Source organism: Scyliorhinus torazame, chromosome 2 (assembly GCF_047496885.1).
Source record: "Scyliorhinus torazame isolate Kashiwa2021f chromosome 2, sScyTor2.1, whole genome shotgun sequence".
NCBI lineage: Eukaryota > Metazoa > Chordata > Chondrichthyes > Carcharhiniformes > Scyliorhinidae > Scyliorhinus > Scyliorhinus torazame.
This window is the reverse complement of record NC_092708.1, coordinates 128,844,850-128,869,788: the sequence shown is the minus strand read 5'-3', so window position 1 is coordinate 128,869,788 and position 24,939 is coordinate 128,844,850. Positions and strand designations below refer to the sequence as shown.

The 24,939-nt window shown below is 52.1% G+C and overlaps 1 long non-coding RNA gene across 1 annotated transcript in view; it reads left to right on the top strand.

The window, feature by feature from the left end:
* Positions 1-24,551, top strand: part of LOC140407793 (uncharacterized) — a 39,672-nt gene extending 15,121 nt beyond the window's left edge. The window contains exon 2 of the long non-coding RNA XR_011939805.1: positions 23,472-24,551. This is a non-coding gene — a long non-coding RNA (uncharacterized lncRNA). The remainder of the gene's footprint in view (positions 1-23,471) is intronic.
* Positions 24,552-24,939: the final 388 nt, after the last annotated feature.

The following is a 24,939-nucleotide window of genomic DNA, read 5'->3' as shown; positions in this document are numbered from 1 at the left end:
CCCTCTCCTCCAGCATGTCGCCCTGATGCTCTGCCAGATTGTGGAGAACACAGCAGACCACCGCAGAGCAGAAGACCAAAGCAGTCCAGGCATCGGAACAGAATCTTGAGCAGCCTGATGCACCACTCAATGACAACACGGATGGCAACATGGGCCTCATTATATTGAGTTTCTGCCTCGGCCTCAGGCCTCCGCATTGGCATCATCAGCCACAACTTCAGTGGGAACTGGTGGTGCCTATGAGGTGAGCAGTCGCACATGAGGTGGCTCCTGCCTGGGAATTTGGTTTTTTGGCCCTTTTTACCTGTTAAACAGGTGATTTTTAGGAATAAATTGGCACAGTGTGACAGAATTAGATCCCCTCTGTTGAGAGATGTCTAAGGGATGTAATACTAGACAAAGGATCTTCATCCGATTCAGAAGTCTCTCGAGCCTCAGAAGGGAGAAAATAGCAGAGGTCTCTGTGGAGTCACTGCCCCCTCATTGGATGAAGTTGGTGGAATTCTTGTCGGGGGAATTTAAGAAACAGCGACAAGCGGTTGCTGAAGATCTGATGAAGGCAACAGAGGGACATTGGCACCTATTTGTGCCTCATTGGACAGGTTGGATCAGCGGGTGGAGGCACAGGGGATGACAATTAAGGAGGTGGAGGAGGCACTCAATGATCACAGTGACCAGATTGGCTTGTTGGAGGCAGAAATGACATTGTTGGTGGGGGAGGGAATGACATTAAAGGTCAAAGTCGACGATCTGGAGAACCGTTGCAGGCAGCAGAATTTAAGCTTTGTTGGACTGCCGGAGGGCCTGGAAGGGACAAGCACCAAGGACTACGTTTCTAAGATGTTTGGGATGTGGGTGGGGGAGGGGATCTTTCCGACCACTCCTGAGTTGGATCGGACCCATCAATCGCTGAGACAGAACCCCAGATCGGAGGAGCCACCATGGGCGATAATTGTCCAGTTCCACAGGTACCTGGATAAGGAGCGGGACCTGAGATGGGCAAAGGACACTTGTGCCTGGATGGGAGGACCATCCCATCTGAATATATCAAGATGGTGGGGCAGAGTTGGCAAGAAGGCATGTGGAGTTTAATAAGGCCAATGCGACCCTCTACAGAAGCAAAGTGTATTTTGGAATAGTGTACCTGGCTCAACTTCGTGTTACTTTCAGAGACAGATTATTATTTCGATGAGTTGGAGAAAGCGAGTTACTTTTTTAATAAACACAATTGGGGGGGGGGAGCTAAGGGCGTTGAGGACTAGGGTCCTTTTTGTTTGGACGTTCTTGAGTTCGCCTGTATTTGTAAATTCTTTTGTTGTGTGTGAGATGGTGTAGAGTGGGGGAGGACATGTTGCTGTAATTTGTTTTGTTGGTGGGGGTTGTTTCTGGGTGAATGTGGGGGTTGCTTATTGTATTGTTGGAACTGTCAAAGAGGCGGGGATTGGGGTGTGGTTTTCTGTTTTTTCCTAGAATGTTTGATCGTAAAGTTGAGTATGGATGAGGGGGCTGTTATGTATACATGGTGTGAAAGATTACCCTAGGTAGGGGGTCACCTGGCTAGAACGTTTGCTAGTTAATGGGAGTGGAGTGGGGGATATGGCTGCAGCTGGTTACCGATAGGGGAGGCAGGTTTCTTTTGTTTCTTAAGATAACGAGGTTCGGTTTTGGGTGTTTGCTTTGCTTCTGGGGGGGGGGGGGGGTCAGGTATTTGGTTTTCGTGGGTTGTTCGTCTACTGTCCAGGGGGTGGGGCTAAGTGGGAGGGAGGGGGAGGAGTTGGGGGAGGGAGTAGTTTGCTGACGGTGCAGATTCCTTTGTTTTTGAATTGGCTTGATATAGGTTGTCATGATATTCATGTGAACATCACAGCACATACACACACACATAATGATGGACAGAACAACGGACCAATCAACACACACAACGCGACAGCCAATCACGGACAAGAGCATACACAGTACAAAGCACGGAACACGACACTTCCTGAGCACTCGAGCAGGAGAGCACTCAGGGCACAGACCTCATTGCCAGCCACTCAGAGGTTCACCATGTGCTGAATACCAGAGTTTATTATGTTTATAGTTCAATGAAATAAAACTGCGTTGTACCATACGCAACCGCGTTGGTTCGTCTGTGTGTCAAAGTACCCAACACTTCAAGATGGCAGCCACCTTGGTTGGGTCTGGAGGTGGTGCAGGTCAGGGTCCCGCTGGATTGACTCAAAGGGAGGATATGGCTGATCCTGGGAGGAGGGGTGGGGCAGAGGTTCCCTGTCCGGTTGGTTACATGGAATCACAGGGGATTCAATGGGCCAGTTAAAAGATCCTGAGTATTTGCCCATTTGAAAAGTTTGAAGGCTGATGTGGTCTTTCTACACGAGATCCATTTGTGAGTTTGGGATCAAACAAGACTGCGGAAAGGATGGGTTGGACAAATGTTTAATTCTAGCTTTGGTGCCAGGACAGGGGGGGGGGGGGGTGCGATGTTGATTAATACGAGGGTAGCTTTTTCTGCGGTCAACCTGATGGTGGATTCAGGAGGGAGAAATGTAATAGTAAGTGGGATGTTAGCAGGTATGCTGATGGTTTTGGTTAACATATATGCTTCGAATTGAGATATCGGAATTTATTCAGAGGGTGCTGGGGCGAAAATCTCCCGAAACGGCGCGATGTCCGCCGACTGGCGCCCAAAACGGCGCCAATCAGACGGGCATCGCGCCGCCCCAAAGGTGCAGAATGCCCCGCATCTTTGGGGGCCGAGCCCCAACATTGAGGGGCTAGGCCGACGGCGGAGGAATTTCCACCCCGCCAGCTGGCGGAAACGGCCTTTGTTGCCCCGCCAGCTGGCGCGGAAATGGCATGCCGGGGCGGCGCATGCACGGGAGCGTCAGCGGCCGCTGAAAGTGTCCCGCGCATGCGCAGTGGAGGGAGTCTCTTCCGCCTCCGCCATGGTGGAGACCGTGGTGGAGGCGGAAGGGAAAGAGTGCCCCCACGGCACAGGCCCGCCCGCGGATCGGTGGGCCCCGATCGCCGGCCAGGCCACCGTGGGGGCACCCCCCGGGGTCAGATCGCCCCGCGCCCCCCCCCCCCCAGGACCCCGGAGCCCGACCACGCCGCCTTGTCCCGCCGGTAATAGGTGCTTTAATTTACGCCGGCGGGATAGGCAATTTATCGGCGGGTCTTCGGCCCATCCAGGCCGGAGAATCGAGCGGGGGGGCCCGCCAACCGGCGCGGCGCGATTCCCGCCCCCGCCGAATCTCCGGTGCCGGAGACTTCGGCAACCGGCGGGGGCGGGATTCACGGCAGCCCCCGGCGTTTCTCCGACCCGGCGGGGGGTCGGAGAATGACACCCCTGGTGTTTATTCCTGATCTCGATACGTATCAGTTAATTATGCGATGGGAGGGGCTTGTTTGACTCTAGGCTGGATAGGTCGAGTTCCAAGTCTTTCACTACATTGGAGGTGACAAAGGAATGTTCGTGTTCATGGAACAGATGAGAGGGGAGGCAGTCCCACAGAGATTTAGGCACCCGAGATGTCTTTGATTTCCCATGTGGGTGGCTCAGTGGTTAGCACAGTTGCCTCACAGCGCCAGAGACCCGGGTTCAATTCCAGCCTCGGGTGACTGTGTGGAGTTGGTATGTTCTCCCCGTGTCTGCGTGGGTGTCCTCCGGGTGCTCTGGTTTCCTCCCACAGTCCAGCGATGTGCAGGTTAGGTGGATTGACCATGCCAAGTTGCCCTTTCTTGTCCAAAACAGGTGAAGTGGGGTTACTGGGTCACGGAGATAAGGTGGGGGACCGGACCTGTGTAGGGTGCCCCTTAGAAGGGTCAGTGCAGTCTCAATGGGCCGAATGGCCTGCTTCTGCACTGTAGGGATTCTATTCTGTGTTCATCAGGATTATTCCCGGATTGATTTTTTTTGTGTTGGGTAGTTCTTGCATCCCTGGGGTCAGGGGATGGGGTGCTTGGCGACAGTAATATTGGATCACGCTCCACATTATGTGGGTCTGTTGTTGGAGCAGGGCTGCTCGCAATGGCCCCCGTGGAGGTTGGACACGGTGTTGCTTGCGGAGAAGGGTTTCTGCGAGTGGACATCTTTTGCTATTGGGGAGTGTGTGGAATTAAATAAGAACGGGGAGGTCTCGGCCTCCATGTTCTGGGGAGGATTGAAGGCTTATTTTCATTTAAGTCATATAGGGATAAATCTGGAAGTGTGGAGAGGCAGAGACTGATGGACCCTATTCTGGAGGTGGACCACCAATACTCGGATACCCCATCGCCGGGGAAGGAGGTGAGCCAGCTTCGCCACTCGACGGCGATGTTTTATGAGTATGGGGAGAAGGCCAGTTGTCTGGTAGCTCACCAGCTGCCTCCTGGAAGAGAGTTCAGATCAGAGGCTTGGGTGGCGGGTTAGTTTCTGCCTCAGAGAAGGTCAATGAGGTGTTTGAGACCTTTAGTGTGGGCTCGATAAGTCTGAGCCCCTGGAGGAGGAATTAACAATGGCACAACTTCGGACCTTTTCAGAGGTGGAGCGGGAAAGGAGGCAGGAACTGGAGGCGCCGATTTGACAGGAGGACATTTTGAACTCCTGTGGGGTGCCACACCTAAAGCGGATGTGTAAGGTCTGGGTGGATTCCATGTTGAGTTTTATAATCATTTTACTGAGCTGCTAGATCCGCTTATGTTCGGTATGTTCTTTTTTAAAAAAATATTTTTATTCAAGGCATTTTCACACATACAAAAAGAATCAGGGGCGTCATTCTCCCGCCCCCGCCGGTTGCCAAAGTCTCCGGTACCGGATATTCGGCGGGGGCGGGAATCGGGCCGCGCCGGTTGGCGGGCCCCCCCGCTGGATTCTCCGGCCCGCATGGGCCGAAGTCCCGCCGATAAATTGCCTGTCCCACCGGCGTAAATTAGAGTACCTATTTACCGGCGGGACAAGGCGGCGTGGGCGGGCTCCGGGGTCCTGGGGGGGGGCGCGGGGCGATTTGACCCCGGGGGGTGCCCCCACGGTGGCCTGGCCCGCGATCAGGGCCCACCGATCCGCGGACGGGCCTGTGCCGTGGGGGCACTCTTTCCCTTCCGCCTCCGCCATGGTCTCCACCATGGCGGAGGCGGAAGAGACTCTCCCCACTGCGCATGCGCGGGACACTATCAGCGGCCGCTGACGCTCCCGCGCATGCGCCGCCCCGACATGTCATTTCCGCGCCAGCTGGCGGGGCAACAAAGGCTGTTTCCGCCAGCTGGCGGGGCGGAAATCCCTCCGGCGTCGGCCTAGCCCCTCAATGTTGGGGCTCGGCCCCCAAAGATGCGGAGCATTCCGCACCTTTGGGGCGGCGCAATGCCCGTCTGATTGGCACCGTTTTGGGCGCCAGTCGGCGGACATCGCGCCGTTTGGGGAGAATTTCACCCCAGAAGTGTGACATTATGGGAATGTTCAGAATACAAAGGGTTAATGTCATATCATAATTAACCACTAGATGGAGCTAGATGCAGAACTATATAAATCATTGACTCACAGACTTCTGGGAGAGAGCTGGAGGAGAACGAGAGGGAGCAGTCATGGAGAGGACAACACAGTTATAGATAGAGTGTAGAGACTAGTGTAGTTGAATGTAGATTGTAGATTATTAGGTTATTGTTTACGATAAGAGTAAGTGGTCGAGCTTAATGAAATAGTATAAATAAATGTTAGCTTTGTTAATGAACTTAGCTTCTGTGGTCTTTGTGGACACTACAACATCCACCCTGAGAGCAAGAATCACAAAAAACACCACAAAAAGAACAAAACAAGTAACAACCACATCCTTCCTGCTCCCCTGACGCCAACACCACCTCGCATCACAGGAGCACAGGAGCACAGATTTGACGTCGCAGGAGGGGGCCAGTGTTCAGGTAGGTGGTTTGAAGTGTGTCTACTTCAATGCCAGGAGTATACGAAACAAGGTAGGGGAACTGGCAGCGTGGGTTGGTACCTGGGACTTCGATGTTGTGGCCATTTCGGAGACATGGATAGAGCAGGGACAGGAATGGATGTTGCAGGTTCCGGGGTTTAGGTGTTTTAGTAAGCTCAGAGAAGGAGGCAAAAGAGGGGGAGGTGTGGCGCTGCTAGTCAAGAGCAGTATTACGGTGGCGGAGAGGATGCTAGATGGGGACTCTTCTGCCGAGGTAGTATGGGCTGAAGTTAGAAACAGGAAAGGAGAGGTCACCCTGTTGGGAGTTTTTTATAGGCCTCCTAATAGTTCTAGGGATGTAGAGGAAAGGATGGCGAAGATGATTCTGGATATGAGCGAAAGTAACAGGGTAGTTATTATGGGAGATTTTAACTTTCCAAATATTGACTGGAAAAGATATAGTTCGAGTACAATAGATGGGTCGTTTTTTGTACAGTGTGTGCAGGAGGGTTTCCTGAAACAATATGTTGACAGGCCAACAAGAGGCGAGGCCACGTTGGATTTGGTTTTGGGTAATGAACCAGGCCAGGTGTTGGATTTGGAGGTAGGAGAGCACTTTGGGGACAGTGACCACAATTCGGTGACGTTTACGTTAATGATGGAAAGGGATAAGTATACACCGCAGGGCAAGAGTTATAGCTGGGGGAAGGGCAATTATGATGCCATTAGATGTGACTTGGGGGGGATAAGGTGGAGAAGTAGGCTGCAAGTGTTGGGCACACTGGATAAGTGGGGCTTGTTCAAGGATCAGCTACTGCGTGTTCTTGATAAGTATGTACCGGTCAGACAGGGAGGAAGGCGTCGAGCGAGGGAACCGTGGTTTACCAAGGAAGTGGAATCTCTTGTTAAGAGGAAGAAGGAGGCCTATGTGAAGATGAAGTGTGAAGTTTCGGTTGGGGCGATGGATAGTTACAAGGTAGCGAGGAAGGATCTAAAGAGAGAGCTAAGACGAGCAAGGAGGGGACATGAGAAGTATTTGGCAGGAAGGATCAAGGAAAACCCAAAAGCTTTCTATAGGTATGTCAGGAATAAGAGAATGACTAGGGAAAGAGTAGGACCAGTCAAGGATAGGGATGGGAAATTGTGTGTGGAGTCTGAAGAGATAGGCGAGATACTAAATGAATATTTTTCGTCAGTATTCACTCAGGAAAAAGATAATGTTGTGGAGGAGAATGCTGAGCCCCAGGCTAATAGAATAGATGGCATTGAGGTACGTAGGGAAGAGGTGTTGGCAATTCTGGACAGGCTCAAAATAGATAAGTCCCCGGGACCTGATGGGATTTATCCTAGGATTCTATGGGAGGCCAGGGAAGAGATTGCTGGACCTTTGGCTTTGATTTTTATGTCATCATTGGCTACAGGAATAGTGCCAGAGGACTGGAGGACAGCAAATGTGGTCCCTTTGTTCAAAAAGGGGAGCAGAGACAACCCCGGCAACTATAGGCCGGTGAGCCTCACGTCTGTAGTGGGTAAAGTCTTGGAGGGGATTATAAGAGACAAGATTTATAATCATCTAGATAGGAATAATATGATCAGGGATAGTCAGCATGGCTTTGTGAAGGGTAGGTCATGCCTCACAAACCTTATTGAGTTCTTTGAGAAGGTGACTGAACAGGTAGACGAGGGTAGAGCAGTTGATGTGGTGTATATGGATTTCAGCAAAGCGTTTGATAAGGTTCCCCACGGTAGGCTATTGCAAAAAATACGGAGGCTGGGGATTGAGGGTGATTTAGAGATGTGGATCAGAAATTGGCTAGCTGAAAGAAGACAGAGGGTGGTGGTTGATGGGAAATGTTCAGAATGGAGTACAGTCACAAGTGGAGTACCACAAGGATCTGTTCTGGGGCCGTTGCTGTTTGTCATTTTTATCAATGACCTAGAGGAAGGCGCAGAAGGGTGGGTGAGTAAATTTGCAGACGATACTAAAGTCGGTGGTGTTGTCGATAGTGTGGAAGGATGTAGCAGATTACAGAGGGATATAGATAAGCTGCAGAGCTGGGCTGAGAGGTGGCAAATGGAGTTTAATGTAGAGAAGTGTGAGGTGATTCACTTTGGAAGGAATAACAGGAATGCGGAATATTTGGCTAATGGTAAAGTTCTTGAAAGTGTGGATGAGCAGAGGGATCTAGGTGTCCATGTACATAGATCCCTGAAAGTTGCCACCCAGGTTGATAGGGTTGTGAAGAAGGCCTATGGAGTGTTGGCCTTTATTGGTAGAGGGATTGAGTTCCGGAGTCGGGAGGTCATGTTGCAGCTGTACAGAACTCTGGTACGGCCGCATTTGGAGTATTGCGTACAGTTCTGGTCACCGCATTATAGGAAGGACGTGGAGGCTTTGGAGCGGGTGCAGAGGAGATTTACCAGGATGTTGCCTGGTATGGAGGGAAAATCTTATGAGGAAAGGCTGATGGACTTGAGGTTGTTTTCGTTGGAGAGAAGAAGGTTAAGAGGAGACTTAATAGAGGCATACAAAATGATCAGGGGGTTGGATAGGGTGGACAGTGAGAGCCTTCTCCCGCGGATGGATATGGCTGGCACGAGGGGACATAACTTTAAACTGAGGGGTAATAGATATAGGACAGAGGTCAGAGGTAGGTTCTTTACGCAAAGAGTAGTGAGGCCGTGGAATGCCCTACCTGCTACAGTGGTGAACTCGCCAACATTGAGGGCATTTACAAGTTTATTGGATAAACATATGGATGATAATGGCATAGTGTAGGTTGGATGGCTTTTGTTTTGGTGCAACATCGTGGGCCGAAGGGCCTGTACTGCGCTGTATTGTTCTATGTTCTATGTTCTATGTTCTATCCTGCCTTCCCCAATTTTAACTCCCTCAGCCCACCCTCCCCCTCTTGCTGACCCCTCAAACCTCCTTAAAGAAATCAATAAACGCTTTCCACCTCCGGGTAACACCTCTGCTGGCCCCTTCAAGCAAACTTGACCTTCTCCAGCCTCCCCCAGGTCGCTGAACCACACTCTCACTTTCGGCGTCTCCGAGCCCCACCACCGGAGCAAAATCCATCTCCCGGCTATCAGGGAGGCAAAGGCCAAACCATCGGCCTCTCTCACCTTATGTACTCCTGGATCTTCAGACAGCCCAAATAACGCCACTTCGAGACTCTGAACCACCTTCACACCCAGCACCTCAGATATCACGGGCAGGAATCTCCGTTTCTGAGACTAAGTATTGACTCTGGCGTAGAATTCATGGAGTTCCACGACAGCAAAACTGGTACCGCACCTTTCTGGAAAACGTCCAGATATTGCCCAAGGACTGTATATGATATCAGTGCCCATCTTGAAGATCTGCTGCCAGTCTAGGCGAAGTTTCTGCAACTAATCTCAGCCTAAAAGGCTGGATCCTGGTCCTTGTACCACAATCAACAGAGGTTGGACTGTCTGTGGTCTGTGGGTGATTGGGGTCATGGTGGTTCCGACAATTTTTAATGGTTATATGTCGCAATCTGGCCCTGGTGTTATGCAAGCCTAAGACCAGGCTGCCCATTCGGAGTCGACAAAATGTCTACAGTCCAAGGATGGAGACGATGGCTCCTGTGTCAACTTTCATGTCAAGGGATGACTATTGACACATAACAATCAGGTCTCAGTTGGGGAACAGCGAGTGTGCTGGTCCCAGTTCAGGCAACTACCACAGCACATAACAATAAGGTCTCAGTCGGGAAATAGCGAGTGTGCTGGTCCCAGTTCAGGCGACTACCACAGCACATAACAATAAGGTCTCAGTCGGGGAATAGCGAGTGTGCTGGTCCCAGTTCAGGCAACTACCACAGCACATAACAATAAGGTCTCAGTCGGGTGAGAGCGAGCGTGCTGGTCCCAATTCAGGCCGGTATTCAAAAGACTAGGTAATGAGCCCCAGCTGGATGGACCTCTGCCCACTAATGGGGAAGCCTGTAATCTGGGAGTCCCTTGTGGAGATCTATCAATGTATTGCCATGTGCCTCGTGAGGGTTATCACAATTATAGTTGGATCACAATTGGCACTTTGGTCAGCACTGCGATTTAATAGGAGCTTTCAGGGAGTATTTTTGCCCTTTGTCAATAATATAAAATGGGTGCTATTGGGATGACTGCAAGTTATACATGTCTGCAATTACTGTTGTCATTGAGGTTAATTGAAATGAAAATCGGGAGCGACATACAATGAATGAGCAGTCGATCCAGTATTGAGAGTTTCACACTCACCCATTGAATCTGCATGGTCAGACTTAACTCGTTCAAACCTCGTCTGAAAGGTTTGAATGTTTTTCAATGCAAGGTGAAAGGAGTTGGAAAGAATGTGTTAAGGATGTTATGCACACAGCCTCTGTCTCAGTTCTCAGGGCCAAGTGTGAGAACCTGAGCAGAATGCCTGGGCTGTGAGCTGATCCCTTAGATCTCTTGCTACAAGGCACGGACGTGGACCTCCTTCCTCTGCTGCTTCCTTTCCTTCCTCCAAGTCTTCCTCATCTGATGACGATTGTTACTGCTGTTCTACCTCCTCCAGATGCAGGCTTTACTGCAATGTGGTGTTGTGTATCATACTGCAGACCACAAAGATAATTGGCACTCTATCGGGGAACCCTATCATGTATTTTAGAAGGATCCTGCTTCTGCTCTGACTTTGATTGTATCATGTGCTGCTCGCACGTGCTGAGGTTGCACAGGAGCCAGGTCTGCAGAGGATATCCCTTGTATCCTAGCAGCCATCCTGTCGAGCTTTTACAGGGTGAGCAAGCTGGGGGATGGGAGACTAGTGTCCTAGAAACACAACAACAATTCCCTGGGCACCTTGTACAGATCTGCATGATGTTGTTGCTGCAGTTGGCCACAAGCTGAACATTGATAGAGTAGTATCCTTCTCGGAACTTCTCACATACGGCCCTGACAGATCTTGCTGGCTCGTGTTCCAGTGCCCTCGAGGGTACGTGGGTGCCATCAATCACACCTTGAGTGCAAAAGAACTCCGCCACACACGAGGTCTGTCCTGTTGCCTGCACAGTGGGGAAGGTGATGTACTGCTTGGTCCTGGTAAAATCAGTCACCGATTTAACACAGCGGTGAACTGCAGACTGGAGATAGAGCTGATGTATATCCTGGTGCAGCTTTGAGGCTGGCCACCAGCCTAGTTTTCTGAGGAGCCCAGGTGGTTCCAGAGGCTGCCACCTCTCCTTTCCCAAATCAGCACAGAGAAGCAAGAATGGTTCACATAGAATCATAGAATCCCTGCAGCGTGGAGGCAGGCCATTCAGCCCATCAAGTACACCGACCCTCTGCAAGAGCACCCTAACTAGGCCCACTGCCCCACCCTATCCCTGCAACCCCATAACCCCATCTAACCTTTGGACACTGAGGGCAATTAGGCACAACACTAACCTACACATGTTTGGACTGTGGGAGGAAACCGGAGCACCCGGGGGAAATCCACGCAGACACGGGGAGAACGTGCAGTCTCCGCACAGACAGTCACCCAAGGCTGGAAATGAACCGGGACCGTGGAGCTGTGAGGTGGCAGTGCTAACCACTGTGCCACTGTGCCGCCCATGAATAAGTAAAGAAAGCTGGTCAAAGATGTCTAAGACACCTGCTGCGGGATTCTCCAGTCCGCCAGCCGTGTGTTCCTCAGCAACAAGACCTCACCGTCCACAGGATTCCCCATTCCGGCCACCTGACAAAGGGATTTCCTATTGTGGCCACCTCACACCCACCGGGAAAGCCGCGGGCTTGGGTCTGCTACCGGCAGAATGGAAAATCCTGCCACTGGAGAGTCCAGCTGCAGAAATGTCAAAGTAGATGGGCGGGATTCTCTATTCCCCGACGCCAATTTTCGTAATCGGCGACTTGGCGGGGAATCCCTTTCGACATCAAAATCGGGGGCGGCGCCTGTTTGATGCAGGTTTCGGATGCTCCGCCCCCTCTGAAACGGTGTCATCGCTGCATGTGCAGCATGTCATTGGGCAGTCCTCCCCCAATGCTCCACCCCCGATGGGCCATGTTCCCAATGGCGCGGTTCACTTGTGGTCCCAGCCGTGCGCAAACCCGGCGTGGGGTTACGGACTGTGTCCGGCACTGCCACAGTTGGGCTGGAGCCGTGCTGCTGGCGGGGAGGGCTTCCGTGAGGGCTGGGGGACTGGTGGGAGGTGGCCAGGCGGTTGTGAGGTGGTGGCCAGGGGGGCACTAGATGGCAGGCCGGTTCCGCGCAAGGTCGGCACCATGTTTACAGAGCGACTGCTGCATCTCGTCGCCATGCGCGGCCACGGATCCTGCTATTCTCTGGCTGTTTATTTTGTGGAGGCCGGCGGTTTTACGTGGCGCGGCTGCTAGCCCCTCACCGGTCGCAGCATCGGTGAGGGGGCGTCGCCAATTATTTCCATGTAAAACGCCACAGATCCTCCACACTTAGCTTCAGAATCGGAGAATCTGGCCCGAGATCTGGAAGTTGGAAATTCTCCTGTGGATTCAGCCAGCTGTAATTAAGGTGCAATTTTATGGGAAAATATCAAAGTGTGGGCGCAAGCCGGAATTGCCGCGAGCTTCCCGGCACTCGGCCCAGCGAAGCCGCCATCGCAATTCAACGTTAATTGGTTCACTTAACGAGGCCTCGCAGGCTTCTCACCACAAATTAAGGCTCATCAGCTGGTTCGCCAGGACTGCGCTCGCCAGCTCCCCTGCTAACAAGGTTGAGCAGCACTGAAGCTGCACTTGCTCAGCCAATCCCAGCCCGCTCACAACAATGGCGACGAGGAGACCAGCCCAAGATTCGGGGACGCTGACCTGGGGAGGCTACGAGATGTGGTGGAGGCCAGGAGGAATGACCTGTTCCCCCGGGGTTCCCAGAGGGTGAGTCACAAGGCAGTCAGTGCTGCCTGGGATGAGGTGGCGGCAGCCATTAGTTCGAACAGTGTGACCAGGCGGACTTGCCAGCAGTGCAGGAAGAAGGTCAATGACCTCCAGCGGGCAGCACGGGTGAGGAGACACTAATGCCCCCCCCCCGTACCCCCCTCCCCTAAGGAAGCACCCACCCCATAACTCACCATGTGACCCCCAGCCCTCCCCCCCTCCCCGCTGAAATCCCCCCAACCCCATATTCACGCCCCCCCTCTCCCACCACTGAACCACGCGTGTGGCTAACGATGCTCTCTCAGTGTCTCTTCAGGAAAAGCTCTCCCATAATCATCGGTAGAGGGCCCTCACCAGAATCCTCACCATCTTTGAGGAGCCTGGAACGGATGGGCAGATGTGGTGTAGCTGCCCCTGTTATGGGTGCACGCATATCCGACATTCGAACCGCAGGTGCTGGGCCCCTGGCCCCCTCACCGCCAGCTCAGGGGAGACCCTCGACTGGTGTCGCCCTGGCTCCCCTGACCAGACCCATCCCTTGCCGGGAGCTCCCCAACCACACCCCAGTGCCCCCAGGCTGCATGCCCAATTCCGAGGATGGCTATCCACTTCCTCCGATCCCTTCAGCAGCCATTGCGCTAGGTTCCCATTTTGAAATGAGTGTATTAATGGGCGCTGGCGTGAAGTCCCACTGGGGAGCTGATTAGATCCCAGGAGGCATTAGATAAGGCGAGAATCTCATTAATGAGATGGAGATTGTCCTTAATTGGTGATTAGTGGTTTCTCGACACGTCTGGCTGGATCCTGAATGAGTGAGCGGGTGAGTGAGCGCATGAGTGAGTGAGTGAGTGAATGACTGAGTGAGTGGGTGAGTGAGCGCGTGAGTGCGTGAGTGGGTGGGTGAGTGGGTGAGTTAGTGAGTGAGTGGGTGAGTGAGTGAGCGGGTGAGTGAGCGCATGAGTGAGCGAGCGGGTGAGTGAGTGGGTGAGTGAATGGGTGTCTGAGTGAGTGAGCGTGTGAGTGAGTGAGTGAGCGCATGAGTGAGTGAGTGAATGAGTGAGTTAGTGAGTGAGTGGGTGAGTGAGTGAGCGGGTGAGTGAGCGCATGAGTGAGTGAGCGGGTGGGTGAGTGAATGGGCATGTTCGTGAGTGAGCGTGTGAGTGAGTGAGTGAGTGGGTGAGAACAACAAAGAACAAAGAACAAAGAAATGTACAGCACAGGAACAGGCCCTTCGGCCCTCCAAGCCCGTGCCGACCATGCTGCCTGACTAAACTACAATCTTCTACACTTCCTGGGTCCGTATGCCTCTATTCCCATCCATTGTCAAGATGCCCCTTAAATGTCACGATCGTCCCTGCTTCCACCACCTCCTCCGGCAGTGAGTTCCAGGCACCCACTACCCTCTGCGTAAAAAACTTGCCTTGTACATCTACTCTAAACCTTGCCCCTCTCACCTTAAACCTATCCCCCCTAGTAATTGACCCCTCTACCCTGGGGAAAAGCCTCTGACTATCCACTCTGTCTATGCCCCTCATAATTTTGTAGACCTCTATCAGGTCGCCCCTCAACCTCCTTCGTTCCAGTGAGAACAAACCGAGTTTATTCAACCGCTCCTCATAGCTAATGCCCTCCATACCAGGCAATATTCTGGTAAATCTCTTCTGCACCCTCTCTAAAGCCTCCACATCCTTCTGGTAGTGTGGCGACCAGAATTGAACACTATACTCCAAGTGTGGCCTAACTAAGGTTCTATACAGCTGCAACATGACTTGCCAATTCTTATACTCAATGCCCCGGCCAATGAAGGCAAGCATGCCATATGCCTTCTTGACTATCTTCTCCACCTGTGTTGCCCCTTTCAGTGACCTGTGGACCTTTACTCCTAGATCTCTTTGACTTTCAATACTCTTGAGGGTTCTACCATTCACTGTATATTCCCTACCTGCATTAGACCTTCCAAAATGCATTACCTCACATTTGTCCGGATTAAACTCCATCTGTCATCTCTCCGCCCAAGTCTCCAAACAATCTAAATCCTGCTGTATCCTCTGACAGTCCTCATCGCTATCCGCAATTCCACCAACCTTTGTGTCGTCTGCAAACTTACTAATCAGACCAGTTACATTTTCCTCCAAATCATTTATATATACTACAAACAGCAAAGGTCCCAGCACTGGTCCCTGTGGAACACCACTGGTCACAGCCCTCCAATTAGAAAAGCATCCTTCCATTGCTACTCTCTGCCTTCTATGGCCTAGCCAATTCTGTATCCACCTTGCCAGCTCACCCCTGATCCCGTGTGACTTCACCTTTTGTACTAGTCTACCATGAGGGACTTTGTCAAAGGCCTTACTGAAGTCCATATAGACAACATCCACTGCCCTACCTGCATCAATCATCTTTGTGACCTCCTCGAAAAACTCTTATCAAGTTAGTGAGACACGACCTCCCCTTCACAAAACCATGCTGCCTCTCACTAATACGTCCATTTGCTTCCAAATGGGAGTAGATCCTGTCTCGAAGAATTCTCTCCAGTAATTTCCCTACCACTGAAGTAAGGCTCACCGGCCTGTAGTTCCCTGGATTATCCTTGCTACCCTTCTTAAACAGAGGAACAACATTGGCTATTCTCCAGTCCTCCGAGACATCACCTGAAGACAGTGAGGATCCAAAGATTTCTGTCAAGGCCTCAGCAATTTCCTCTCCAGCCTCCTTCAGTATTCTGGGGTAGATCCCATCAGGCCCTGGGGACTTATCTACCTTAATATGAGTGAGCGGGTGAGTGAGTGAGTGAGCGAGAAAGTGAGTGAGTGGGTGAGTGAGTGAGGGGTGAGTGAGTGGGTGGGTGAGTGAGCGGGTGAGTGAGTTAGTGAGTGAGTGAGTTAGTGAGTGAGTGGGTGAGTGAGTGGGTGAGCGTGTGAGTGAGTGGGTGAGTGAGTGGGTGAATGAGTGAGTGAGCGTGTGAGTGAGTGAGCGAGAAAGTGAGTGAGCGGGTGAGTGAGTGAGCGGGTGAGTGAGTGAGTGAGCGGGTGAGTGAGTGAGCGAGTGGGTGAGTGAGCGGGTGAGTGAGTGAGTGAGCGAGAAAGTGAGTGGGTGAGTGAGTGAGCGGGTGAGTGAGCGGGTGAGTGGGTGAGCGGGTGACTGGGTGAGTGGGTGAGTGGGTGAGAGAGTGGGTGGGTGAGTGGGTGAGTGAGTGAGTGGGTGAGTGAGTGAGTGGGTGAGTGAGTGGGTGAGTGAGTGGGTGAGTGTGTGGGTGAGTGGGTGACTGGGTGAGTGGGTGAGTGGGTGAGTGGGTGAGTGGGTGAGTGGGTGGGTGAGTGGATGAGTGAGTGAGTAAGCAGGTGAATGAGTGGGTGGGTGAGTGGGTGGGTGAGTGAGTGGGTGAGTGGGTGAGTGAGTGGATGAGTGAGTGAGTGGGTGAGTGGGTGGGTGAGTGAGTGGATGAGTGAGTGAGTGGGTGAGTGGGTGGGTGAGTGGGTGAGTGGGTGGGTGAGTGGGTGAGTGAGTGGGTGAGTGGGTGGGTGAGTGAGTGAGTGGGTGGGTGAGTGGGTGAGTGAGTGGGTGAGTGGGTGGGTGAGTGGGTGAGTGGGTGAGTGAGTGAGTGGGCGAGTGAGCGGGTGAGTGAGTGAATGAGCGAGAAAGTGAGTGAGTGAGTGAGTGAGTGAGTGGGTGGATGAGTGGGTGAGTGGGTGGGTGAGTGGGTGAGTGAGTGGGTGAGTGGGTGGGTGAGTGAGTGAGTGGGTGGGTGAGTGGGTGAGTGAGTGGGTGAGTGGGTGGGTGAGTGGGTGAGTGGGTGAGTGAGTGAGTGGGCGAGTGAGTGGGTGAGTGAGTGAGTGGGTGGGTGAGTGGGTGGGTGAGTGGGTGGGTGAGTGGGTGGGTGAGTGGGCGAGTGGGTGAGTGAGTGAGTGGGCGAGTGAGTTAGCGAGTGAGTGAGTGAGTGAGGCAGTGTGTGAGTGAGTGAGTGAGCGAGCGAGTGAGTGAGTGAGGCAGTGTGTGAGTGAGTGAGTGAGCGAGTGAGCGAAAAAGTGAGTGAGTGGGTGAGTGAGTGAGTGAGCGAATGAGTAAATAAGTGAGTGAGGCAGTGAGTGAGTGAGTGAGCGAGCGAGCGAGTGAGTGAGCAGGTGAGTGAGTGAGTGAGTGAGCAGGTGAGTGAGTGTGTGAGTGAGTGAGTGAGTGTTGCGTGAATGGGTGTTGGCATGGGAGCAGGTTGTGAGATTGGGGTAATCAGGTCAAGTTAGGAGGTAGTCGGATCACGTCTGTGAGAAGGGGGTATTTGCCTCGTCGGGTGTAGACTGGGTTGGGGGTGGTTTTTGAGTCAGTTTGGGAGGGGATAGTTGGGTCAGGATGGGGAGCTGGGTTGGTTCAGAGGTCAGCCTGGCAGTGGTGGTCATCATGTTTGGGAGGGGGGGGTTTAAAGTTAGGTCAGGAGGAGTGGGGACTGGGGTAGACAGGTGTGGGAAGGGGTGATGGGGGTGTGTTTGGATCAGGCTAGTTGGCTGGTGTTGGTAATCAGGGTGGGTCAGGTTGTGGTGTGAGTGAGGGGGTCGGGTGTGATTTTCAGTTCAGTTACATTGGTTAACCGCTGAGTTTTAGCAGAAATTAACCTGTGTTCCATTTCCAGGGTAAATATCCAGCTAAGTCCTGCGTATCTACCCGAATTCCTGACCCTGGAGACTTTAGCTCAAGCGTCTGGGTGGTGAGAATCAGTCAATCTGCTGTTTAAACTTCCCGGGAATGGCAGCACTTGGTCAGGACTTCTACAGGACCGTGACGATTGACAGCAACTTCAGGTTTGGCTGCTCTGGATCTCAAAAGATTCCGGCCTATAGTTTGTTCCAAACCCCTCGCTCTTTTACCTTTTGTTTATTAAACCCTCTGCCCAGACCCACCAGCCCCAATCAACTAATCCTAGCTCCAAATTTCAAATAGAAATACCCTCCAATTCCGTTTGTTCTGAAGGTCTCTGCAAAGTACAAACTGTTTTTAAAGCTTTAATGACTGGGGAAGAAAACGGTAATGCAACAGGGATCTATTTATTTATTTATTTTAATAAACATTTTATTGAGGTATTTCTTGGCATTGTAACAGCAGCAATATAAACAATGTACATAAAAATATAAACATAGAAATACCGCCTCCCTCCCCCACAGGTCCCACCATTACTTAACCCCCTAATGTACACTAACCTAACCCCCCCCCACCCCCGCTGACGATTAATTCTCCGCAAAGAAGTCGACGAACGGTTGCCACCTCCGGGTGAACCCTGACAGTGATCCTCTCAAGGTGAACTTTTTCTCCAGACAGAGAAAGCTAGCCATGTCAGATAGCCAGGTCTCCGACTTCGGGGGCTTTGAGTTCCTCCATGTTAATAGTATCCGTCTCCGGGCTACCAGGGAAGCAAAGGCCAGAACGTCTGCCTCTTTCTCCTCCTGGATTCCCGGATCCTGCGACACCCCGAAACTCGCCACCTCTGGACTCAATGCCACCCTCGTATTTAATACTGTGGACATGGTGTCAGCAAACCCTTGCCAAAATCCCCTCCGCTTTGGACATGCCCAGAACATGTTGATATGGTTCGCTGGTCCTCCCACACATTTTGCGCACCTATCCTCCACCCCAAAGAATCTGCTCATCCGGCCACTGTCATGTGAACCCGGTGCACGACCTTGAACTGAATCAGGCTGAGCTTAGCACACGTCATGGTCGCGTCCGCCCAAAGGCCCTGCTCTATCTCTCCCCCCAGCTCCTCCTCCCACTTTCGTTTCAGCTCCACGGTCTGCGTCTCCTCTGATCCCATAAGCTCCTTATAGATGTCAGAAACGCTCCCCTCTCCTAGACATCCTCTAGAAACCACCCTATCCTTAGGGAATCCCCTTTAGCGGCAGGAGTGGGAAGGTTGGTACCTGTCTACGCAGAATGTCCCGCACCTGCAGATATCGAAATTCGTTTCCCCCGCCAATGCAAACTTCTACTCCAGCGCCCTCATACTCGGAACGCTCCCCGCTATAAACAAGTCCCCCATCCTCTCAATCCCTGCTCTTCGCCAAATTCGGAACCCCCCGTCCATCCTCCCCAGGGCAAACCGGTGATTATTACAGATTGGGGACCAGACCGATGCTCCCACTGCTCCCACATATCTCCTCCATTGCCCCCAGACTCTCAAGGCTGCCACCACCACAGGGCTAGTGAAGTACCGCGCCGGCGGGAATGGCAGAGGCGCAGTTACCAGCGGCCCAAACTTGTGCCCTTACAAGAAGCCGCCTCCATACGCACCCATGCCGACCACTCCCCCACCAGCCGCTTCCTAATCATGGCTATGTTAGCCGCCCAGTAATGGTTGCTAAAGTTCGGCAATGCCAGCCCACCCTCCCCCCGACTCAACTCAAGTATTAAACAGGGATTTATTTTAAGCTATGTACAATACTCTGCCCATTGCAGTAACTCTCCACAATTCCAGTCCCCGTTAGGACAGCCAACAACTCTGGGCCCTGCTACTGTTTGGTTTAGGTTTAACATCCGCCCCCTACCTGGGACGCTCATACTCCACGAGTCCCACGTGGAGATCGACAATGGTTTCCCCGTGGTCCTCGTGGGGGTTATGGCACTCTCCTCCTCCCCCCACCCCCCCGAAGGTTCCCCTTCTGCCGCCAATGGTGGGGGGTCTTCTGCACCGCTTTGCCCGAGGCTGTGCTTCAGCGTGCCGCGGTTCCGGGTTGGGCAGTGTATATAGGTTCGTCGGTTGCCTCTTCCTGGCCCACCTCCGGAGGGGTATCACCAGAACCTCGGTCATGGACACGATGGCGTCCATCTGCACGGATACCTCTGTGTCCACCACTGAGCTGGAGTCACCTTCCTCATGCTGGCCTGTGCGCTGGGATATAGATGGCTGGCTTCCTGAGCTGAGGGGCGGTTCTCAGCACGAGGAAGGTTTCAATGCCACTGTTTGGGTGTTGTGCAGCGCGGCCTCCTGCTGCTTGGGGTGGTCCACATGTTTTTGCTGAACTCTCCCCTGAAGCTTATCCTTGCAGGAGGCCAGCCCTGTTTTCTGTAGCACGACACCCGGGAGCCACAGCGCCCCGTCAACAAAACTGTGGGCATAGACCACATCCCCCGAGTGAAAGTGCCACACCGGTCCGGCCCTACAGTCAGAGTGCCGCTTCAGAGCCTCCTGCTGCACCCTCACTTTCACACTGAGGTAACAGTCAGGCTTAACCCGGTCCTAAGCCTGCGGCCCATCAGCAGTTCAGCAGGTGCTATCCCCATCATTACATGTGGTGTTGTGCGGTAGTTAAAAAGGAACCAGGCCAGCCGCATATTCATGGAGCCCGCGGTTTGTTTTTTTATGCCCTTTGGAAAGTTTGCACCTCCCTTTCTACCGGATCATTAGATGAGGGATGGTGCGGGGTGGTTCTGGTGTGCCGGATGCCAATGCGTTTTGTGAATGTTGCAGACTCCTCACTCGCAAAGGGCATTCTGTTGTCCACCACCAGGACCTCAGGGATCCCACAGGTACTGATGAGCACCTCAATTTTCCGACGGTGGCCCCTGATGTCGTCGTGGCCAATTTGTACATGTCAAGTTACTTTGGGTGAGCATCCATGATGATGAGGACCATGCACCCCATGAAAGGCCCTGTGAAGTCTGCGGGCAGTTGCACCCATGGGCAGAACGGTAGCACCGTGGTTAGCACAGTTGCTTCACAGCTCCAGGGTCCCAGGTTTGATTCCCGGCTTGGGTCACTGTCTGTGTGGAGCCTGCACGCTCTCCCCGTGTCTGCGTGGGTTTCCTCCGGGTGCTCCGGTTTCCTCCCACTGTCCAAAGATGTGCAGGTTAGGTGGATTGGCCATGATAAATTACCCTTAGTGTTCAAAGAAAAACGTTAATGGGTTATGGGGATAGGGTGGAGGTGTGGGCTTAAGTAGGGTGCTTTTCCAAGAGCCGGTGCAGACTCGATGGGCCGAATGGCCTCCTTCTGCTCTGTAAATTCTATGATTCTATCCCAGCCATTCCCAGGGTGAAGGGAGGCCACCAGCAGGAGACTCTGGTGCTTCCCACACGTTGGATAACAGCGTACCACTCTGTCTACATGCCATCGATGTCGGGGCATCAGGCATAGCTGCGGCCAGCACCTTCATCTTAGCGGTGCCCGGGTGACCACTGTGAAGATCCTTCAGGAGGAACTCTTGACCCTGCAGTGGGATAACTACACCAGTTCCCCACAGTATGGTGGCATCCTCCACACTGAGCTCTGGGGAGTTTCTGGATGTAAGGTCATTGGAGGGGTCGTCTTAAATCCCCCATTCAAAAGCATGTGGTGTGGTTTAGCCAGTCTCGGATCCTGCTGCAACCATGCTCGAACCCGAGTAGCCGTCACTGGCAAGTTATCCATAAAATTAAGGGTCGCCACCTCTTCATCCACCACTGGCAGAGACGTGGACTCATGGGTAACAGTAGATGACTTAGTGTTGGTGGGGGTGAAGTTGGAATGGACACTTATAGGCGGTGAGTAGAAGTGCCCAATGCTGAATCCTGGCTGATGCAATGGGTGGGATCCCTTTATGTATCCCTAAAAAGGCCAAGGCAACACTAGTAATCGGTCACACTCGAAAGGTGCCTCCCATTGACATATTGGTGGAATTCCTTGACTCCAAATATCACTGCCAAACCCTCCTTCTTGGTTTGGGCATCCCGGCGTTCAGCATCCACCAGGGTCCTTGAGTCGAAAGTGATGGGGCGTTCTGTGCCATCGTCCCATCTATGAGTCAGCACCACCCAATGCCATAGCGGGAGGCATCACACATTAGGATTAGTGGCCGAGCTGGATCAGAGTGATCGAAGAGCTGTGTGGACGACAAGTGCTTATTTACCCCGGCGAATGCTTCATCCTGTGAGGCACCCCAAACCTACTTATGGTCCTTCTTCAGCAGTATGTAGAATGGCCAGGTTGGAGATGAACTTTCCATAATAATTTACCAGGCCTAGAAATGACCGTAGAGCAGTGGTTTTCTTCAGAGTTGGAGCTCCTTTTATCCTGCCCAGAACCTCTTGGAACACTTCACGGTATTTTCCCAGAACATCATACAAATTCCCTGTGCCCACTCAAACTGGAGGACCCGCAACCAGTCATGCCCAACAGATTAGTCCCTGGTCCACGTACCACAGCGAAGGGAAGCCAGACCGATTGTTGTCCGTGTGCTACTGAAGTCATGGTGGCCTCCATGATGCCCAATGGCTCACCGGTATAGGTGGCCAAACTGATCTTGGTGTTGCGCACTGTCAGCGGCATGATCCCGGCGCAAAGCCATCAAAATGTCTGATGATCCACACTGGAGGTGGCAGCTCCAGTGTCCATTTCTATCACTACAGGATGACAATTCACTGATAATGATTTGATCTGTCCGGCATTGCCCCGTGTTGCAATGGGAGTTCAAAACAGAGGGCAAGCCAAACTATGGACGCCATAGTCCATGGACGCCTGCAGCTCCTGCACACCTTTCTCTGCATGCTCACGGGGCAGCGACAGCTCGAGGGCCCGTTTTAAACAGCTGTCTCTGAGTGGCCGTGTTGTTTATCCAACAAACCAGCCTATCCCTCAACATTTCAGAAAGGGATGGCCAAAGTCACCACGCTCTGCTAATCACCTAACATCAAAACATCAGGAGACTACACCGCCGTGTTGAACCTATACCATTGCATGATAACGGAAGGTTTGGGATAACAATGTTCAGCTACAAGTGCAACTTGCTTTTCAAACGATTCAGAGTCTGGTGCAGCTGGGTTAGTGCAACTCTTCAGAATTCCAAATATCGGAACCCCGCAGGGAGTCAGGGGGATCACTTTCTGACATTCTTCCCCCAAAATACCGTCAGCCCTCAAAGAAATGCCTCATGCGTTCAGCATACTGGCTCCAGGCTTCTAGGCCTGCATCAAAGGCTTCCAGCTTACTGAACAGTGGTATCTTTAATCTTAGGTCCACACGTTCCGGGATGCTAATTGTTCTGGGTGACTGGGCGTTTACACAAGCGAGTCTGGAGTCCCCTATGTCCTTGTTTACCAGTTTAATAACTAAGGAAGCCAGCGGTAGTGAAACAAGGATTTATTTTAAACTATGTACAATACTCTGCCCATGGCAGTAACTCTCCACAATCACAGCCCCCATTGGGACAACAAACAACTCCAGGTCCTGCTTGGGCCGGCTTTTATGTTTAGGGCTAACGACCCCCAGCTGGGTGGCCTGTGCTCCCTACCTGGGAAGTTCGTACTCCACGGGTCCCATGGGAAGATCAACAATGGTTTCCCCGTGGTCCTCGTGGGGGTTATGACAAAGGTGGACAGACATCTGAAGCAGGAATAGATTAGTTGATCCAGGAAAAATTGAGACAGTATCATTCTCCATTGATGCAGACAGCCTCTTTCCATTCGATTTTTACAACAATATAAAATGTTATGTATCAGAGAATGCGTCCCCGCTGGTGAAGCGTCATGTGATCTGTAGTGGCGTTAGCAGTGAGTGTTTGTGTGGGCTTCAGTTCTCCATCTTAGATTGTATGAGTAACACCCCGAATAAAACCTCTGATTCTGTTTGTATGAATCCAGAGTGTGGGCACCCCCATAACTTTTCTCAGACTCAAAGATAAAACAGTGTCCTTACTGCTGCTTTTACCTTACTTTCTATTACAGTGGCGGAAAGAGGAATAGAACCAGGACGGAAGGCCAGAAGAGTGAAGCACCACAAGTGGAGACAGGACACAGATCGCAGACACACTAGCCAAACAATTAAACTGTCCTCTACTTGCATTCTGGGAAATGTCTGAGGGACTGACCATGTCGCAGCATCGCTTCAGAAGAAAGGTTATCAGTCAAATCTGCAACTTGTTCTTTGATGACTTCAGTTCCTTAACTGCGAAAATAAAAATCACCATGGCCCTCAACTTCAACAGATCTGGATTACTTCCAGACAGCCGTAACAGACCTGTGCAGGGTTACTCAGGGGGCAGTGAGATCCTATATTCAGCAGATAACTGGCGGTCTGTTTGTACAGTTGAAAAGTTCATTAAATGGGGAATGTTGATCATTGCAATTCCTGCTGAATTGTTTACTCCCCAAGAATGCTGCTGCCATTGATGGAAGGCACATGACCCTGCAGGACTGCACAAATGGAAAATAGGAAGTAATAGAAACAGGAGTTCACAGAACTGCCCAAACCTGCACCATCGTTCAACAAATCATATCTGACCAGAAATGTTAACTCTACTTCCCCATCCATCAAAATATTCCTTGATTCTCCAAAAATCTCCCCCTTGAATATCCTCAATAATATCCACTACCCTCTGGGGTGAAGAATTCCAAACATTCACAACATTCTGAATGAAGAAATTCCTGATCCCTTCAATCTTAAACCATCAGCCCATTATCCTGAAGCACTTGTTCTAGACGCCCCAGCCAGGGAAACAACCTCTCAGCGTTTGCCAAATTGCCTCAGAATCTTGGAAGTTTCAATCGGATCATCACTCATTCTTCGAAACTCCAGAGTTCTACATCTCATCATAGGGGAACCTTCTTTGTCAGCCCAGGAATCAATCTGGTGAACCTGGTGAGGCAAGTAAATCCTTCCTGAGATAAGGAGAGCAAAACTGTGCACAGTGCTCCAGGAGTGATCTCACCAAAGCCTCATGCAATTGTAATGATATAAGACTTCCTTACCCTTGTATTTCATCCCACTTACAATAATGGGCAACATGCTATTTGCCTTTTTAATAACTTGCTATATTGCTTTGCTAATTTCCTGTGTTCCCTGTACAAGTACACCCACGTCTCTCTCAACCTTGACGTTTAGGTAGCAATTCTCCAGTCGCATTGCACACAGCCCAATCCCAGTATTTGCGAGAATTCTGGGAGGTCCCGAAAGAGGGGGCATGATTCTCCGCTCCGACGGCAGAGTGTCTGCGCCGGCGCCAAAACGGGAGTGTTTCACCCGTTCCGCGACCCCATTCTGTGCCGTACAAGGGGCTCAGCCGGAAGCGCGGGGCCGCCGCCTCGGAGCCACACAATCGACGCGGCGCCACGTCGCACATAAGGCGACGCGAGCGCACAGGTTGCCAATGGAGCAACATGGCGCCACGCCGAGCAGCGGCACGGTTCACCTACC